Source organism: Centrocercus urophasianus, unplaced genomic scaffold, assembly GCF_019232065.1.
Source record: "Centrocercus urophasianus isolate 14NV4802_14NV808 unplaced genomic scaffold, USGS_Curo_1.0 seq_12, whole genome shotgun sequence".
Classification (NCBI taxonomy): domain Eukaryota; kingdom Metazoa; phylum Chordata; class Aves; order Galliformes; family Phasianidae; genus Centrocercus; species Centrocercus urophasianus.
Window position 1 is genome coordinate 10594086 of NW_024884364.1, and position 20968 is coordinate 10615053.

A 20968-nucleotide genomic window follows, 5' to 3' on the forward strand; every position below is an offset into this window, starting at 1 on the left:
TATTTTACTGCCATGGTGATACAGAAGAGATTTGCCACTTAGAGGAGATTTCAGGAGAGGGGACTTTGACTTGCTTTTTTCTCACTCCTCCATCTTTCAGTACACCAGTTTTATTTATTTATTCCATTTCTGGGCTCATGTCCTGCACTTTCCTTATTTCCTTTTTGCTCTAATGTTCAGGAAGGATCTCTACAGGACTCTACAGAGAGTCTTTTACTAAGGATGATTACATTGCCACTTACTGTCTAGTCCACACTAACTGTGTGGAGTTCTGCATATAATTGTGTATGCATCTACAGAAGAGAAGAGGCAATCCTGACAAAACTCAAGCAATGCATTTAAAATAGCTTATTTTGCTATAGCTGTTGGAGGAAGGGGGCAATATTAATGCTTTTCACTGTGTGTGATGATGAAACTGAACACAAGAAAAAATAAAAAAGTCAGAATGTCTCTCCAAATTCTTGTAAATTAGGTTAAATTCAAGAATACATGAAGTAATTGAATCAGACTGATCCAATATCATGTGCATTACTACTGTTTTCCAGCATAAAAAGCCACATGCCCCTTCCAAGAAATAGAACCAATACATTTATTCAATTGTGCAGGTGTGAAATTTTAAATGACAGACAAGGAACAGTAGGATTAGATAGTAGGACCATTCTGTATGAGGACATAGTGCCTATTAAAGAACAGTCTCAGAGAGCTCGAAGTATAATGCAACTTCTAAACCCTCTGATTCATGAGCACTGTGAAATTGTGAAGATTCTTCACTCAAATGCTCTGTTTCCTTCCCTCCTCGCACTTTGATACTCAGTACTGGCAATCTTCTGTCACAGTGTATTTCCTTTGGAATTCCCTGTATCACAAAGCTGGACATGTTCTTCCAGAACGGATCTCAACTTTCAGACACTGTGAGATTCAACAGCTCAGACATTTTTAAGAGTATGCAGTTGACAACTGATATAAACAATGGTGTCCAAATGAGAGAGTTCAAAGCTGATTGAGTTGGTTAAAGTATCTGTAGGCTTCTGTTATCCTGCTGAGCCTTAGTACCTCCTCACCTGCGCTCTATAATGGTAAAATGGGCTATGTTCACACTTCCCAGGGCTGCAGGGATATGAAAGCATTCCCAAGACACACTACTTGCTCTTCAAGTTTCATTTCAAAATCCATGTACCTCATCAGCAAATAACATTGACCTCTGAGGAGGGGTCTCAGGGTGCTCTGCCCAGGTGCCTGAAGTCCATCTTGCAGTGCAGCCCAAAGGGCAGGTGAAGAAAGTGGACAAATATGGCCATGCATGAGCACAGTCTAGCCATGTGGTTAGGAAATGCACTCAGAAATGAGTGTAAGTGGATGGTAAATTTAACCTGAAAGAGGCTGAAGCCATGAAGAAGCCATTGTGTTTCATCACTGTAGGTCCAGCAAGGACCTACAGCAAGAATCTCTTTATTCTTGGAGTGTTGTTAAAAGGGAATAGAAACATGAGTGCATTTGGCTGTGTCTTTCCCTATATGTCTATATCCTAGTATCTATAAGAATTAATTTAGTACTTTTCCCTACTGTTGCTGTAGGTTTTTCCATACCCGTTGTGGCTGCCACCATTTTTTATCGTTTATCTCCTCCATCTGCCAAATCCCAGCAATGGTGAGGCACCCACTCATGCCATCTATCTATCTCTCTTTTCAGCTCTGACACCGATTTTACCTTCTCCCTTTGGCAGCAGTAATGATGCCCTTGAGTAATACCTCCTTCCCTGCCTCCTTCCATGCCTGCAGCTTGAGGTGGAGCATTGAGAAATAGAGGAAAGAAGAAAAATTTTCATAACAGAAAGAGGGAAAGGCCTGAGGGATGAGCTGGAAGCAGTCCAGGTTAAACTAGATGGAAGGCAGCAGGAGCAGGGAAAAGACAAAATAGCTATCAGTTTATCAAGTGAAGTTGCATTGGGGAGAATGGGACCTTTTCAATACTGGGTAGAAGAAAGGGCTCTGCAGCTGTCTTGCAAAGAAACAACAGCAATTATGGGAATTCAGAGGTGGTGTGATTTATCTAGGGAGTGTCACATATGTCTTGGCAAAATCATCCAAGAGCTCAGATAAATCAGTCCTAAAATATTCACCTTTCTGCAGTGTCATATGCAAATGAAACTTGCAGACCTTTACACATTTTTGTAAAGAAACTGGTGCAGTGTCATGGTTTGATCTATGTGTTGAAGAACAGCAGCGTGAATGTTCAAGGGCTCTTACTCCTCTCATTATTTGGAAAAGAGCTCTTTAAAATCAGTCCAAAGTCTACATGTAAGCTATGCTTTTGATGATTAAAGCATTAATGGAACTAGGTACCAAAAGTTCAATACAACAGGATTGCTTCATTCTTCCAGGTTTTTTTATTTATTCAGTATAACAAAGTAAAACATTATGAAGGGTGCTTGAGTTTGGAAAGCATGCAAGGGAGCTTACTGAGAGTCCAAGTCATTTGGGAGCTGTAATAAGGAAACAGAGGACTACAAAATACTACATCCTATAAATAGATGTCACACAACACCCTGTCAGTTATAAATCCTATAGTACCTATAGGGAAGTTGTGATACAAAGCTGACACAATTGTGTCAGGGAATTTTAGTCAGATGCACATTTTCCTGATTTCAATTTTAATCCTTTGACCACTGCACTACACAAAGTTAAAGATGACTGTTATCCTCTGTGGTCTCAATGGGCTTTTTCTATCTTTTGTTTTCAATTTTAAATAATTAAATTAGGTATATTAGTGATATGTTAATGCAATTGTTGCCCTGGGCAGTTAGAATTGGAGCAGGAATCAAGAGAGATTTTCAGGGTAAAGATAGAAAAAAATGAAAATGATTAAAACCAAGAGCCTGGGATAAAAATTATATGGTTTTTAAAATGTCAGCACAGCTGGGGAGAAGGGGGAGTCTTCTAAAAGCCCATCTCCAGCATATGATAAAAACACTTAGGGCATTCACTCAGTAGAGGGGTTGGGAAAATTCCATGACCGGATACAAAGACAACCTCCCAAGGTCATTTTTGATTGCAAGATAGTAGTAAGCAATAGAAGGAGAATTAAAAACTAAGATTCCTGTCTTACAAGGAGGGTTGAAGAGTTTTCAGCCACATTATCAGTGGAGAAATAGCCTGTGCTTACAATAAAATTGAGTGAAATGGGCAAGCAGAAACATCAGCTTGCAGCAAGTGAAAGCGATGATCCCACTATCCAATTCCCTGTGTCCCTGGAGGACACTCCTCTCATCCTGCATGGTTTTGCAAGGTCAACTTTTTGGTGATTTAGACAAAGCTGGTGCTGAAGGTGCAAAGAGGGAAGTGCCAATAGAAGGAGGAAACAGTCAGAGTCTTCTTTAAACAAAATTCCTGCATCATGTATGTTCCTTCCAGTGCTGATTTTAGGGAGGCGAAGTGTGAAAACCTATGGTTTTGCGTCTGAAATTTCAGAGCAGATTCTGTCTTTATAGGAACAGGACATAATGTCTTTTACACATCCATCTTTCCTTGGCAGCATTTGCATCAGTTTATATTTGTCCAGGGGCAAGGTAATTAAATGCAGCAAGTTGTCTAATCATCTGTATGACACTCAGCCTTCTGAAGGCAACTCACTAATAAGGCTTCATTTGAAGATACATTCATTAATTTTCAACAGAAGCTAGTGCTGAGAAGATGGTAGAAGCATAAGGTTGGCCAGAAAAGTAAGAAGTAAAGCACTTCCAGCAACTTGATAAATTTATAAGTAATCTAGGGTGCTTTCTCAACACGCAGATTCAAGGGACTTTTAAAATTATTGTCTGTAAAACAATTAAAATCGGTATTATATGAATGATGGGATTCCCATATTAGCTAATTATTGTTCCTATAATTAACTGAGAGCAACTAATCACACTGATACATTCCTTGAATAATTGACTGATTGAGGTAATGACTAGCTTTCAAACATATTTGTCATTAATTTGTAACTCACGTAGGTGAAAATATGCAATAAAGTCAATGGCTGCTTGGAATTTGAAGTAAGAGAATGATCTTCTATTCATGTCCTTGTCACACTGTTGCAATGAAGTAGCTTTCTAAAGCATCCTTGAGGGAGTTTGCACATTTGCCTTTTTGTCATTAGTATACTCAATTCTCTTCCCTCAGAGGAGATCAACAGAAGGAGATGGAGAAAGGTGGAGCCAGCATCCTAAAAGGGGAAGACACTCCTCTGCTTATTTGAAATGTTACTTATATTCTCTCTGAATTACAAAAGAATGCCAGGTTAACAGACTGAAATCTGTGTTTATCCAAAGACTACAGAAGAAAAAGAAGTGATTTAATATATATCCAGCTTTGACCTTCAATATTTTTCCAGCACAATGGCTACTTTGCTAGAAAACACTGTTCCAAGATAACAAAAGCCCTTCAAAAACTTGGATCAAACACAGCAAATAATTTTGGCCAGAAAAATAGATGAAAATGCAGAAAAATTGAATATTGAATGTCAGTGTTCCTGAACTATCACAGTTTGCTTTTCCGTTTGACCAAAAAGTTAGATAAGTTTGATGTTTAAAAAGTCATATAACTGGAATAAAAGACTTAGCAGAAGCATGTGTTTGAACTAGCAATGTTGGAGTACTTCAGCGCTCACCAAAAGAGGCCATCAGGCTCATCAGAGCTAACCCAAAAAGACAGCACCTTCACTAGGTGACCCAAAGTTCATGTGCTCATCCTTTAAAAGTTTCTCTGCCTTCATTGATTGTTCAGAAGCCTTTTGTAGACAGGCCAACTAAATTAGACATCTCTCTCAGCTACCTGAAATTCAGTGGCATGACCTTTCAAAACATGTCATTCTGCTTGAATTAAACATTGCAGGTAGAGCTGAGAAGGAATCTGAGATGCAGTTATATCTCACTGCAATGCTGACTTGAATGGCATACTCATGAGTGATACCAGCAATGAACATTTGGCCATGAAACAATTTCCATGTTTGCACAGAGTTACTCTGAACTGAGACTGCAGATTCACAACTTGCAAAGAAGTTGAGCTTGATTTCCACATTCCCTTTTTGCAATCACCAGGATGGCTTCCATACATGATGTCAGGGCGATATAAATAAAGTGACTGGACAGAGGGACCAGAGGGAAATTTCCATGTATAAATTCTTGCTTCTATGAGAGATAACCTGAAGAAGGAAAAATAATTTGAAAGTTCTTTTTCAGTCTCTGTGATCTAGGCTTTGTACACAGTTTCCTATTTCTTCCTGCTCTTCTTCATTTTTCCTCCCTTTGTGGCAGTGGAACTGTACAAAGTCTCTCAAGCCTTTAGGGCCTGTACAGTTCTTCCTGATCTCAAATGAATTTTCAAAATATAAGATCCAACTGTGTAAAGGATCAGAGAAAAATATTCTAAATCTATCAATTTAACCAGGCACCAATCATTGTGTTATCTAAGCTCCTCACAAATAAAACATGTCCTACAGAACATTTATTGCATTTTATCTCAGGGATATTATTTGCGTATCAGCCTTTATCTCAGGATTTTGCAAAGTACCTAAAAGCATTTTAATCAAAGGACAGAGAACAAGGTGAGCAGTAATTACAGCTATTCAAACATCATGACACTTTTTTACAATTGTGAAATAACAAAGTTAACTCACAAGATAGTCCACACCTGTGAAAAGATTCATGAAGAAAAAGGACTCAATCTTTTCTTCTTGCAGAAAGGTTTCAGTTAATTGCTGAGAGCTGACTGTCACAGAGTCAGTTCAGTGCTTGCAAATACACCTAAAGCTTTTTTGACATTAAAATGTAAAAAGCCCAACCTGATATTAAAACAACAGGAAAACTTGCAAGAGAAGTCTAATCTACCACAGTAGGATGGTGGAATACCAGACCATCTTCAGTTCTGTTCAAACCCTACGCAGAGGAGCCTAACTCCACTTCTGCCTCTGTACCACACCTTGAAAACTGAGATAATCACACTCATTTGACTCATGTGGATACTGTGAAAATGCTTTGTAAATCACTTTCAGAAACACGACAGAAGGCCCTTCTGAGTTTTAATTGATCAGAAGATTTTTTTTTTCAGATAGCAAGACAACAATGATGCAAAAGCAGCCGAAAATGTTATGTCTGGGTTAAAACTACATAGGATGTAGACCACTTGAATGAGCCCTCCCGTGGGAGGTGTTGCAGAAATATTTCCGCTTCCAGGGAACATGCTGTACTAGTGAACAAAATTTCACACCGTAGTCAAACACTGACCCTTTTTGTCTCACTCAAAGTGGCACCCCAAGGGGCCAGAAGTCTACTTTTTTTTCCAAGTAATTATACATAATTACACAGTGATGCAAAGTGCCATAAAATGAAAGAGAAGACATTTACAAAGAAGCGCTTCTATAATCCTTGCCATGATGTACATGGAATGTACTCCATCTTCTTCTAATTTTACATTATATACTGCAGTCATATCGTAGGTGAAATACTCTATTGAAGTATGCATTAATTAGCCTATCTTTATTTCCAAACAGAGGTCATATAGTTAATTATTAAACAGTTGAAGGAGTCAGAGAGGTCCTTTCTTGCCATGTTCTGCTCCATAAGCTTCATAGTGCAATCTCTTCCAGGGAAGGCACAAGGACTAGTCTTAATGGAATTAAATAGAAATATCCCTTGTTCTCCAAATGTTATGATCTCCATTTTGTAGCTATGATCCAGATACATAGAGCAAGGTCTGGTTTTGTAGGGTGCCTGAAACTGTCCAGCTATTTAAATGGGGGCAACTCCTATTGATTTGATGATACTTTATACAGAAATGTTGCTGAACTCTGCAAAGCAATCACAAAGGAATAAAAGTATCACCGTGCAAAAGAGCTGCATTATTATTCTGAAGGCTTGGCTACTCATGGAAGTAGGAAGGATAAACAAGGAGATTAATTTATGTATCCTGAACTACCTCACATTAGCTGCACTGCCGCATTTTTTTATTCATGGTAAATGCAAAGTAATCTTTCCCTGCTTATAAATCTATAAATGCACACTGTGTGATGATGTATGGCATCTTGCTTGTAATGATTCCCCACATGTCTGCTCCTTAAAGGAATCCTTTCACCCTACATGGTAAGCTGCTGAAGGCCTTGACTCGTTCAGGGGATTCTTCCATATCCTAAAGATGCACAGATTCCACTATTTTGGAAAAAAACAACCCACTACAGGCAGAAAATTTATGTCTCGTGCCGAAAATAAAAGAAACAAAAAAGGACAGATCAACAACTGATTCGCAATTTATGACTTGTTAAGCATTTTGTTTCATAACCACAATCTGTTTATCTGAACTGCTTTAGTGTAAGAGTCAAAAAGTTAATTGCTCAGTTGCAGGAATCTTAGATAGAAGTTTGTTCAGTAACTATAATTCACTACAGCCTACCAGAAGCCTGCAAGTAAATAACTTTACACCAAAGTCCTTCTACTGCCCTCTGATGATTCACAAGTAACAGAAGGTTTTTGAAGCAAAAGAAGAGATTGTCTTATTATGAGAGGGTGTGATTTATTCCAATCAAAGCTCCTGACTAGCGTCATTTCTGTTCTCTTTCATATCTGTGAGTCCATTTCGAGAACATCCTATAAGCTTGGACCAAAGTTTCAAAAACAATGCTTTGCTTCTTGGTTTCCTGCTCCTTTTCGCCAGTGAAATACCCCAAATGCCACAGCCATATTGCTAGCAATGTACATTTTTCTGTACGTAGCAGAAGATCAGGCGCCTTTAAGATAATGTCCAGAAGAGACTGCATTATATCCTCTTCCTTATGTGTCCCATAAACTGAAATGTCATCTCCATAAACTTCCACTCCCCTTAAGCCCTCTGGGTAGCATCATTTCCTTTCCGTCTGGGGGCCTGCAGAAGCAGTAACTCCCAACCAGCCCTATGCAATTTTTCACCCATTATCACCAAGATGGGCAAGAACTTTGGGCAAGCTGTTGGCTGCACCCCATCAGGGCAATATTGACATATCAGATGGAGCCCAAGAACCAAGCAGTCTTGAGACTCAGTTTATGTCCTTCCCTGTTGCATAGCTAAGCACATTTTTCTTCTTAACCAAGAACAGGATTTTGTGGGGACCTATGGGGATGTGCACACGGTGAGTTTCCATTTTCTACAGCAGCCCCCTTGAATCATGTGCTTCTTACAAAGCCAAGACCCAAGGATTTCCCTGTGCACTGACAGAGCTAGCCTTGGATTACCGGGTTACAAAGACATCACTCATATCCTCTTTGCTTTTGTAGCATGTATGGGCTCTGAATGGATCTAGACAACTGATTTGTCACCTTGAGCAGGTGCACTTTTGTGCCTTTACAAATCCCAGTCACCTCTGCCCTGGAATCAATGTGAAATTTAACAACTGTATTGCAGACCTTAAAAATAACAGTCTAGACTTGTTCATGAATGCCTGCTTTGGACATTGAACTCAGAAAATAGGTAACTCTCACTTGTATTTGCCCTTTCTCCCTGGATCCTTTGCTTTGACAGACACATTCCCAATATCCTATTATCTTACATGTTTGTACTACAGTAAGTGGGCATAACTGATTTACCTTTTGTCCTGCATTCATTGCTTTCTGTACTTCTGTCCTGCCCCTTCTTATTCATCTTTTCTTCTGAACTGAACAAAGAAGTTTGTTGGAAAAAGAAGAACAAGATTAACACTGAAAACTACCGTGAATCTTTCTTCCCTTTACTACGCAGCCTCTGCCTAAAGCCTCTGGCTTCTATCTCACATTTAAAGAAACAGCAACTTCCCAAGCAGGGCTTTTTCCTTTTTCTTCCCCAGCACAAGCTTTGTCTGAGCACAGACCTAGATGCCTTTCCAGCACTATCATCTTCAATAAAATCCCATACCAGCCCTATACTGGTGTAACAGGCTTGGGCTGAGTGGAATAGCAAAGTTGTACCAGAGAAGGAGTGAGTATATGCCTTCATCTTTTTAGCATACCTGAGCAACAGAAATTTAGGAAATACATCAGGACCAAGTCACCAGCAGGGTTTGGCATCCATGAATGTGTCTCACTCAAATCATAAGCTGATTGTGAGATCACAACTTTAGCAGCCATATGTCATTGAAGGATTCTCACTACGCACACTGTTTCCTTCTTGTAATAAAAAGGTATATTTTCTTTTGACTTCTCCAAAGAAGTAAAGTTACCTAGCAGGAAGCAAGGAGGGTGAAGAGATAAAGATGGTTATAATCACAGAATGAGGAATGGCAGAGAAGTCTCCAAGAGGATCTGCGCTTAGGAAAAAATTACCAGTAAACATCAGGACCTCTGTTAACACAAGAAAGGACTCATTAGGTGCAAACTGACCATCACTGACTATTGTTTGTTTGTTGTCCAATTTTATTTATTTCTTCCAACTCAGAGAAATAAATCTCATTTCTGCCCTAATGCATGAGTCACTTTTCTTAAAAAAGCAGGTTATTAGCAGCAGCTTCCCCAGCTGAGAAGTATCAAGCTTCTTTCTCTATCTCTCACCTCTTTTGTGGCAGTAACTACTTGGTGTGGTGATGATAAGAGAAGTTCCATTCAAGAGTTCAAATGCTCCCAGTGAAACTAAAAATTAGTGCCAAGAACAGCCCCAACAAATTGAAGAGCAGATGTCAAAAAGTCCCCCTCGAATTGTGTAAAGGGGTAGGAAAGAGGCAGAGGAAATGAGAGATAGGAGGAAGACATGCTTTTTCTGTGCTATTTCACAGAATGACTCCAATAAATCTAAAGCTTTCTTTTTTTCGATAGTAAATAGAAAGTTACTTCAATGAAGCCCATCCTCTGCAGCCCCAGGATTCATTCCCTTTTTCAAAAAAAAAAAAAAAAAGAAGAAAAAAAAAGTTACCTCTTCCTTTTGCCAGCCTGTAAAGGTGAAGGAAATTAAAGTTCTAGGGATTAAGCCTGCTGTGCCATCTACACAGTCATTCACTTCCTGATTGAACTTCAGTTATACTGCAGGGCATGGCACAGCAGGGAGTGGGGACCAGGCTGAGCAGGGAGTAAAGAGGTTTCCCAGCTCATGACCCATGGGCAATATGGGGCTAGGAGAGGAACCAGCACTGCTCAAGGTGGCCAGATACGACTATGTGAAAACCTGAGGTTATTGGTGAATACTGCGTAGCCTACAATATGACTGTTCTTGTTGCAGTAAGGCTTAGTAGCCCCACCTAGATCCCAACACTCTCATTTGACTGACATATATTTACACTGTGAGATGATTACGCACCATTTGCTCATGCTAAGAATTTGTATCAAGAAGAATGTTTTCTGCTAGGAAGGGGATGCAAAAAAGGTGTTTCCTGTCACTGTGGCAGAAACTCAGCCTTCCAGCATCGACACTGCTTCTGCTCAAACTTCAACTTTCAAAGTGAGGGGCAGCCTAATAAGAATTTCAGTTCCAATAAGAGTGCAACTAAGGAAATCTTTATTCCCCTGAATCCAGTGAAGGACACAAAGCCTTTCAGGCTTTAAAACTGACTTAGTGATGCAAATCTGTGTGCGTACTCCTTTATTCCTATGTATTCCTTTCCTCAAGTTACATATGGCTTCTTTTAGTTTAGTTTGAAACTCTTGTTTGTGTGTGTGTATACATATATATATATATATATGTATCTGAATTAAATTGCTCTTAAACAAAAATAATGTGTCCTTTGCCTTCAAAGAAGCTGAAAACCATTGTTTGAAAGAAAATTAACAACAATGTAAGAGAATACAACTCTCCACATACAGAGCATTATTGCATTTTGAAGTCCCAAAACTAGATTTTCATTGGCATAATCACCTTTGAAAATTCTGAAATCCATTTATAGACAGAAAATCTCATGAGAAATTTTCGAATTTTCATATGATTCACAATATTGCACATTACAGAAAACAAGCAGAAATGTATGGAGAAGAAGCAGACACTTCAGGCTTTGCACTCAAAAGAACCATATTTGAGCACAATGTAGTCTTTTCTTTCTTTCCTGTTTGTTCATTTCCTACTTTCTCTGCCTTTATCAAGAGAGGGTGACACATAGAAACATTTGTAGATAGATCCTTGTTTTAGGAAATCTGGAAAATGTTAGCTATTATAAGGCTCTTCTGTGTACCAGGCCATACTTGCATTGCTTACAGCTATATGTGATTTCCACTATTTGGGTGGAAGTGCTCATGTCAAAAATGTGCATCTTTCTCTCCTCATGAACAGAACACCACATTTCACATCATTGTAGTCCTTTGGATGAGAAGACGTGAATCTCTCAGTTCACGTGTACAGGGAAAACCTAAGTAAATGCCCAGGGTTCAGCACTTCATTTCTCAGATTCCCACCCTCCTGGGCATGAGCCAGCCCTGGGCTGAGTGCATTTCTTGCAATTACATTTCTGTGAAGGAGTGTAGTTCAAATGTCAGAAAGACCACAGCCAAATCTTAGATTAGTTGTTGGTTAGGAAAAAGTGCTTGCAAACTGCAAGACCAGAGGATAATTAAGGAGGAAAGGGACCCTGGGAGTTCTCTAGTCCAACCTCCTGCTGAAGGCAGGGTCAGTCAAGAAGCCAGACCAGACTTCTCAGAACTGTACACAGTTAAATCTTTACAACCTCCAAGGATGGAGCCTTCTCAGCATTGTTTGGCACTCACCTCCACTGCCTGGCCATACTTACAGGGAGAATGTCTTTCCTTACTTACAGGCCAAACCTCCTCTTTTTCAACCTGTGCCCATAGCTCACTATTTTACTATTTTATTTTGCATACCACTGAGAAGATCTTGGCTCTGTTTTCTTGATGACCTCTTCAGCCTGTGTGTGTTGAGCCCTTGCAAGCCATCTCTGACTCCCTCCTCATCTACTGCAGGCCATTGGTTGGACTAGATAGCCTTCAGATGTGTCTTTCAACTCTAAGGATTCTATGATTCTATGATTATTCATCTTGAACCCTTTCTTTAAGCAAGAGGTGTGGCAGAACTTCTTGGGACAGACTGAAGCATAAACAGCATTAAGCATGCCAGACTTTTCTGTGTTTTGTTACTAAATCATCTGCTCCATTCAGCAGTGGTCCAATATATTGCTTAACCTTTAACTGTTAACATAGCAGCAGAAGCTTCTCTTATTTTCCTCTACATCCATTGGAGGTATCAATTACATCTACACTTTGGTTCCTCTAACACTACGCCCACCTGCCCAAGCAGTGTCTCTAAATTCCTCCTTTGAACATCTTCCAGCTTTTTGCTCTCTATTCACTGACATTTCCAGAGTGCCTGTCTACCCCAAGGGCTCTACCAGACCCTGGCTCCTCTCACCAGGCCGCCCATGATGGTGTAGCAGATGCTCCAGCCCAGCCTTGTCCCCTCCCTGTCCCAAATAAGTGTGCTTTTCTGGGTGCTGGGTCTTCACCACATGCCCTTCAGCCTGCTCTAGTCCTGAATGGGTAAGAACATAGGTCCTAGTGGGTGGTCCCTGCCCCATCATCCCCAGGGAGCCCAGGGCAAATGAGGTGTGACATGAGGACAGTATGAATTAGGAGGACTGGACTGGACAAAAAAAAAGGCAGAAGCCCCAAAAAAACAAACTTCCTCTAAGCAGAAAGTAATTCAGCACATTTTATTTCCTGGGTATCTGACTTCGTACCCTAGGGCCTGATTTGCTGAAACGCTGAGTATCACAGCTGTAACCAGGCTCAATAGGACCTGAACTCTGCTTTAAACTGATAAAGCTGAAGCACACCGCAAAAATCTGGCCGTAGGTGCCTCAGAGTGGAAACCCAAAATTTTGTCAGTGAATCTGTGAAATAGGGCTAATAATATCCCTTATTCTCACAAGGGTCTTGTATAAATAAGTGTATTCATTGCGAAGTGCTCAGATACCGCAGGGATGAGCTCAATAGAAAAGCCCAGGAGGCAACTGAAAATTCTGTCTTTAGAGAAGGATTTGAATAGTGTGCAGTAAATAAGGCTTGGGGCCCTGCATTTTGTAATGAGGAGTAAACAAGAGACTGAATAACTGCTGATTAAGTGAGCAGCATCTGTCCGGTGTGCTAAATGAGGTACAGTCCTTTAGGAAAAGAATCCATATGTGACTATCTCATTGATGACTATTTCATAATACATAGAGAGAATGGAGGGGATAGTTTTGTCTTCTCCATGATTTGAATTCTGAGATTTCCTGGCTTTTTGTAAAGTGACTATGCAATCATAAAATAGTTCTGTTTACATCATTTGTGCACGTGCTAGTATACGTATGTGTTTAAAAGTGTTTTGGTACAGCTCCAAAACCAATCTATTGTTTGCACACAGTCTTATTCCCATAACATTGATAAAGCAAGAAAGATGGTCACAGTTTACATTTCTTATTTGTTGTGCTAGTTCCTCCCAGAGTACATGAATCCTTCTGGCATTTTCGGTGGCTGGGAATTCATTTCTTGTACTGTTTTGTGGTTCTCATACTTAATCCATTGCATCAATAATTGCATTACAAATGTATGTGTTAAACGTGTATCTCACATAAAACAAGCAATCCCATTAGTTAAAGAAGGCGTATTCATGTCTGCATACACAAAAAATTCCTGGATGATGTGTTTGTCATAAGCACTTGTAATGAGGTAGGAAAATTGGGTTGTGGGTTGCTAGAAGGAGTTTAAATAAATTGTTTTATTGCTATTGAAAATTGCAGAAATAAGAAGATGCTTTCTAAAGCAAGGTGCAGCATTCATTTCAGGGTGTCATTTTTTTCCCTTCAAACCAAAATGATAAAACGCAGGCCAAGTTCTGGTGCCTCCTCCAATATGTTAGTTATAACATTAGTATAGCAAATGGGTGAAAGGAAAAGCAAATTTACATGGAGGTAAAATGTCTGAGGACACAAACAAGCGTTACCTACAAGAAGGGTTTTAAAGTTCACATGCGGTCACATCTAGCATGAAAAAGAGCAGATGGTATGTCATAGCCAGAAACAGCATCAATATTTTGAGATTAACCTGGCTTTTCTGTGTCTAGTGAAGTGCAGGGATTATCAGCTTTCAAGATTTTGTTTTCCTGTGCTTTAATGTCGCCCAATTTCAGAGCAGCTAAATATGACAGACAATGCTTCTATCCCTGCTGTGGATTTCATACCACAGAAAGTTATTGGAAAATTCAAGAAACAGATGAAAATGGCTTAAGCTTTCAACACCATTCTTGTCATCAGATATAGAATCTGGGTGGGCACGAGGGGAAAGGAATCATTACATTTAGAGGGGAGCAAATATACAAATTTTCACTGTTCTTTGGGAGGCTTTAAGGATCTTCCCACACATTCACTGTTAGATTAAAATCCTGCTGCAGAAGTGATCTCTGCTCCCTTGCTGTCTACTCTGCCATCTCCCAGAAGCTGCTGCCCTTGTAGCTGCAGTGGCCGAACAGCTTTTGAGTTGCCTCTTGATCATCACATTTTGCACAATGGATGTTGTCATGAATCAAAATGGTTTAAGTTTCACTTTAATAAGCCTGGCTGTAAATTGCAGTGCTTTAGGAGGGGACCAAGTCCCTGCCATGGGTTCAGAAGTTTCCAAGAGGGGTACAAGACACAAAGCTACAAATACAAAGCTACTTTGCCTGCTACAGTTCAGTCTGCTGCTGAATGCATGTCAAAATCTTCAGTGGAATATGATGAAAGCATTAAAAAAAAAGATGAGGAACCTACCCATAACAATAAGGTTCGTATTGTACCTTGAGACTCACAAAAATTAACCTACAGGGTCCTTTCCTTCACAAGAATTACATCACTTTTCCCAGCGCCATGGATCACATAAAGAGTACTGCTTTTGTGATCTGGGAAATTGTCTCTTAAATTCAACTGTTTAACTCTTTGAGGTGATCTTCCCAGGAAGTGGTTGAAATTAGGAGGAGGATAATAGTTAAATGATTTTATTTCATTGAAACTATGCATAATTTTGGATAGTCTGCATATTAATTGCCAGTTAAACAAATAAATACAAATAAAACAACAAAACACAAAGGAAAATGAAAAGCACACCAACTCAAAAGAATATCTTCCTACTCCCCCCCTTGCCTTAGACTGGATCAAGAGCAGAAAAGAGAGAGAAATGTTTAAGCTAATAGGAGACAATTATAGCAGTTAAGCTCTTTCACACCCACCTTTCATTTTCCCCCCTTAAATGTATTTGCAATCCAGACAATAGCCCACAAGATATGGCATCGTTTCAGTAATGATACAGGTGGGGCAACAGGGCTGCTTGCATGATCCCATGGCAGAGAAAAAATCCCTGTCACTAAACTGGGCTTGACATTCATCTGACAGCCCTGTCTCATCCCAACCCTTCCTGCTTCAGCCTATGGGGCACAGCACATGAAGCCATCTCTTCTGCATGGCCTCTCCAGCTGCAGTGATGGTAGTGGAGGTCTGGGGACACCCAATGCAGAGCACATCACAGTGACACAGCGATACCTGACATTTGTGGAAGCGTCATACTGACCAAGCCGCACTGTTATATGTGAGATATACCATGGGGAACTTGTTTGTGTCATAAGGAAAGGCAGTGAAAATCAGAAGAATAACGGGCAGAGTGTTTCAACTTTGTTTTCTCAAGCAATATATTGCCCTGCTGTGGAAAGTAAGTGGTGACCACCAGAGAACTGTTTCTAAAAAATGCTAATACATTTACTTTAGGATAGTCGAAGTACATCAATAAGTTGACAGCTTATTTTGAAAAATAGCACCCTTTTTGCCTTGCATTACAGAGGATCTGAACTAGCAGTTCCCTTATCAGATATATTACTCTTAAAATGAGGAAGATATAGAGCCAAAGAATTACATAGGGATGTTGGAATGGAAACTGCCTGCGTCTTTCAAAAAATACATATCTTCCTTGTTGCTTGTCTGTAACCAAAAATCACATCTGGAACCCCTGCTATTGTGGCAGAGTCTAAAGAGAAGTTTTCCAACTGTTTCAAATTTGGCATGCCCTTTTCGGGGGCTGCTTATAGAAGACACTTCACCTGTACCAAACATTGCTACAGGCAACATGGTAATGGAAATGTCAAGTCCTATGCTCCTCTCAGAACCTTTCTGGCTGCCCAGCACAGCATTCGGTAATCGAAGGTTCAAGCCAATAACGAAAGGGATAATGCTTTCATTTATTTTCCCCCGTTCTTTTGGGTTTCAGTGACACTCAGAACATACCTCCCAAGTGAATAATTAAAGTCTTTATGAACCATTCAGTTTCAGTTCACACTCTATATTTTGTCCAGTGGGTATAATGCAAGAGATGTCCACTCTGATATGGAGTTACTGTTCTCCATATATGTAACACTGGCCCGTATTCAAGCCTGGAGACATAACAGAGGCTTTTGTGCAGATATTTTTGGCTGATATTGGGAACTGCTATGATAAAGAGGGATGGAAGTCATCTGTAGAACACACACACATATATAAAAGCAGTTTTACTGGTCAAGGGATCCAGGATCAATGCTCTACTTGAGCTCTGAATGTTTTCAGGGCTACGCAGCAGCCAGAATTTCTTACTCAGAGACAGCTCAGGATTTTGAATCTTTCCGTATTAGATCAGGACAGAACAGAAGGTTTATTTTCAAAATTTGCCTCACAAATGATTTTAATTAAAATATTATTTTCTGTTTTGACATTTGCCATTTATAATTGTTCATCTAAAATAAAATTTGAAGCAGATCCTCCCCAAGATGGAATGGAGGAGTTCCAGACTGATCTGATACAGACATTTTAAAACATTAAATTACAGAAAATGAGAAGGTTACTTCATGACTTTTTCATTTAGAACAAAATGAAATATCATGATCATCAACATGTCCTACAATATGCCCGGATTATAGCAAGCTGATAATATCTACTAGAAAGCTCCTTCCACCAAACATTTTTTATCTGTCTACTAAGAGGTATTTATCTACACAGGGACAACTCAGACACCTGATGTCCCTTCTATGCAATCACTCTTACTTCTGCCTCTCTCGATTTCATTTCTTATTAAAGCCACAAGAGGAAGCAAGTGGAAAAGCTGTAGGGAGGGGAGAAAGACCTAGTGGGAGAAACAACTGCTGTACAACAGAAGGAAATGCCTTATTCAGGGGCACAACAATAGCTAGCAAGCACTCTGTTGCATGCGTATTCCTCACTCCCAAAGGGCTGGGGTAGCAAGCGATGGTTTGGTGGGAGCTGAGCAGAGAGCTGAGCTGAGTCTGCTGTCTCAGTCATGCAGACCGTGTTTGGAGCTCTGGAATCAGCCTGATTGAGCCCCTGAGCTCAGCTCAGATGAAATATTTAGCAGAGCCACGAGGTTCATCTCTGCACCAGAGCTTCACTCATTCTGCCTTGCCAGAAGAGGAGGCAGAGGCACCACATTGGTGATGCATCCTACAGGACACGTTCATTTGTTTCAAAGACAATAAGAATATTATTTATTTCCTCCTGAAGCAAAAGATGTAGCCCAAATACACCAGGAGGAGGTAAGCACAGTTTTCCTCCTGTATGTTGCCCCAAATATTTGCCCTGCACCCCTCTCCTCTGCCTTGGTCTCCACCCTGCCAGGCTACCCTGAGGAGTCGGGAAGCCCTGGCAGCAGCAGGATGAAGCCCTTTAATCCTCCCCCTGCTTTGATGCTCTGCCCAGCCACCTTCACACAGATAGAGGTTTGAGGCAGGGCTGGATCACGGTGAATTTTTCACTGTTTTCATCCTCCCTCTTTCCCTTTCCCCTCCTCTTTTTCACCCCCTCCATGAGCACTACAGAGGTGGCACTGCACAGCGGTTCATACATGCAGTGATGGATACTTCAGCATCAGCTGCAGTGAGGAGGATGCCAGCTCCGCATTGCCTCTGGCTGCATCACTGCTTCTGTTGACAGCAACACAGCAGTGACAGTTTGATTCAGACCCTCGTGGTGTAATTGCTGTTTCCTTATTGCATCTCTCTGAGCTCATTCTGCTCTGTGGTGGTCTCCACAAAATTCAGGAAAGACTTGCAATCTTTCCTACCAAAGATTTGGGTTTCCAGCTCTGGCACTGCACTGCAGAGGGGCAATCTGACGTTACCTCCCAATCCACTCCACCACTGTGCACTCCTTTGAAATTAAGACAACTCCAACATTTATTCAGGGCATGCTGAGTGCTTTGTGGTGGAGTAAGAAGACTAAGCATAATAGAGATTCTGGTGCAATATCGTCATCATCTTTGCTTTTACATGGAGTATTTCTCCTTATTTTTAAAACAAAACATGAACACTATTTGAAGTTTGTTTTGCAGAGTTCCAGCACAGACGGGGACTTGTACGGTGTACTATTAGTGAAAGATACTAATAGGAATTAATAATGGAAGCAAAGACGTTTTAGGGAATGAGATCATTACAATTAAGAATAAGAGGAGTCTACAAGATAAAATGAAACCTTACATTGCTTAAACAGCTTTAATAATAAACAGTGAGTTTCCACTCATTAAGATTACTTCAAGCATCTGCATCAGAGAGATGGTCAAAGAAAATGTATTCAGAGATAAGTGGAAGAATAAAGCAGGGCAATGAATGGAGAATGAGATCACACTTCTTTCCAAATATGCAAATAGATAAACATCAGAACAATAGATTTTCTTCTATCCCTTTCACAAAGGTGCAGTTTGCTTATCTGAGATCATTGTGAGGCTGGTAAGAATACAGAGCTTAATACAAAATCTCCCAAAGGCGGACAAACAGTTTGGTCAGGCTGGCTTCAACACAGTAGGACTCCCTGCTCCCTCCTCCTCACATATGTACACACATGAAAATACTTTTTCGTGTATCTGTATTTAAAAAAAAAAAACAAAAACAAAAACAAAAAAAAAAAAAACCCACAAGCCCACAATAAAACAAACCAAAAAGCAGCACGCATATATTTTTCCTTTATACAGAAATATAATTACATAGTTAGAATTAATTAGTGCTGAAAGACAGTTATTCCTTTGTTTTAATTTAAAGGTGTCTACTCAGCCGTTTAAGGATGCCCTCCATTTTAGGTGCATAACTACAAGACATTTGCAGGCCTTTGCAGAATTTATATATCTTCCATTTTTTCATGTGTCATTTTATTCTGTGATGATAAGAACAAATCACCTTGGGCAACTTAGTGAATGCATCAAGACCCCTTTTTTTTTTTCTTTTCTTTATCTTTTCTTTTTCTTTTCTTTTTTTTTTTCCCCAGCTTTAATACTACTTGGTAAGTCACTAGATAAATGCTAATAGAAATGGCATCCATCTGCTACAGGCTTAACACACTCATTTTTCCTCCTATTGAATTTCCTTCTCACCTAACCCACACCAAGCAAGGCTACAGAGAAAAAAAATTGTATCCCACCAAATGCTCAACATGTTTTATGTGCTATGACGAGGAAACTTTGAAACTTCTATCATATCCAGGCTGTGGGGTTTTTTTTTGGCTGATAATGCTCCAAAACATGAATGAGGATCTGGTGGGGACTCTGGTCTGCTCTCTTTCCTTCCTCCCATCTACTCTCCATACCCATGATCCTTTTTTTCCAGTCAGAAAGTTTTCTGGCTCCAATCACACTTTGCAAGCCTATCCAACTTTTCAGTGCACTCAGGGACTCTTGGTTTGTTGGCCTCTAGCCCTAGTATTGAGTTTATCTGGAGGAAAACTGTAGCAACATAAACTGAAAAACCTTGTTTGATGGCTGGCAATGACAAGGGCCCTCACAGCTAAGCTTTTCCTGTGGATGATACTAGGCTACCCTGCCCAATAAGTAACATCTTCTGCCCTGGGTGAAGGCCATGGAACCAGAATAAGCTCAGGATTTTTCACAGCTAGACTCTGAGGTTATTTTTATAAAAAGGTGCTGAAAGTTGGGTGCCCAGTTTCTTACACATCTTTGAAAAATCCATGTCATGGCTGTTTTTTTTTTTTTTCTTCCCCACTGTGCATGGCACATAGTTTGTGTTTGTGCCATTTCACTGCCTCTGAGCTGAGAGAAAACATGCACTGCAAATGTCCAGGTCACTCAGACACCTGCCTTGAATCTATGACAAGTTACCTCTTCTTCCCTATGAGTAGTCATCTACAGGACATACAGTGAAGATAAGGTGACATGAGCTTCACTGTGGACAGTTTCTGGTACCAATCTAGAGCTGAGGTCTGGGCCACCACGTCTTCATGGTTGTTTGCTCCAATTTGTTTAAGTGTATGCATCTATTCTGGGAATCCCTTCAACTGCAATACTAAAAGCTCACATAGTTATGATCCCAGGTTTAATATTTGGCTAATGAGATCAGACAAATGTTCCCTTCAATATCCCAGTGTTGTACACCTTCCATAAAAGTTTACTTGAGGAATCATATCACATGCATCATTCAGAGCCTGCAGTTTCCTTTTAAACCTGCACTTTGCTGAGTGTTGCAATGCAGATGCTGAAGGCAGAATGATTATCCACCTGCCTGCCTCCCTTGTTGCATTAGCTTCCCTAACAAGAATGGGGAAGTGGAAGAAGCTACAATACAAACAGTGTGTCAAGGCTTTTGAAATAGCAAACAGTGTTACCAGGGCTTTCCATTATATTTTACCACCATTAAGTAAATCTGTTTCTGAGACAGGTACTTCCTACAGTCCTATTTATTTAAGGAAAAGTCCAAATCCAAAGCCTGCGCTGATGTCAGGGACTGCAAAGGGAGCCGATGACTCCTTCTGTCTGACAAAAGCTAATTCATAGGAGTCATCTGTGTGAAAACTAAACTGTGAGAGTACTCATAAAACATATTGTCCATGAACAAACTCGTGGCAAATATAATCTGAGTAAGTTTTCACTCTCATTGTTTCCTTTGAAAGATATGCCATTCCCTGAAAGGTATGCATGGTAAGCGGTGCTGAGAGCTGCAGAGCAAATACGCAGTGACTGGGTGCCAAGTTCTACAAAAAATATTCCCCAGATAAAAGAGAAGCTGTCATCCAG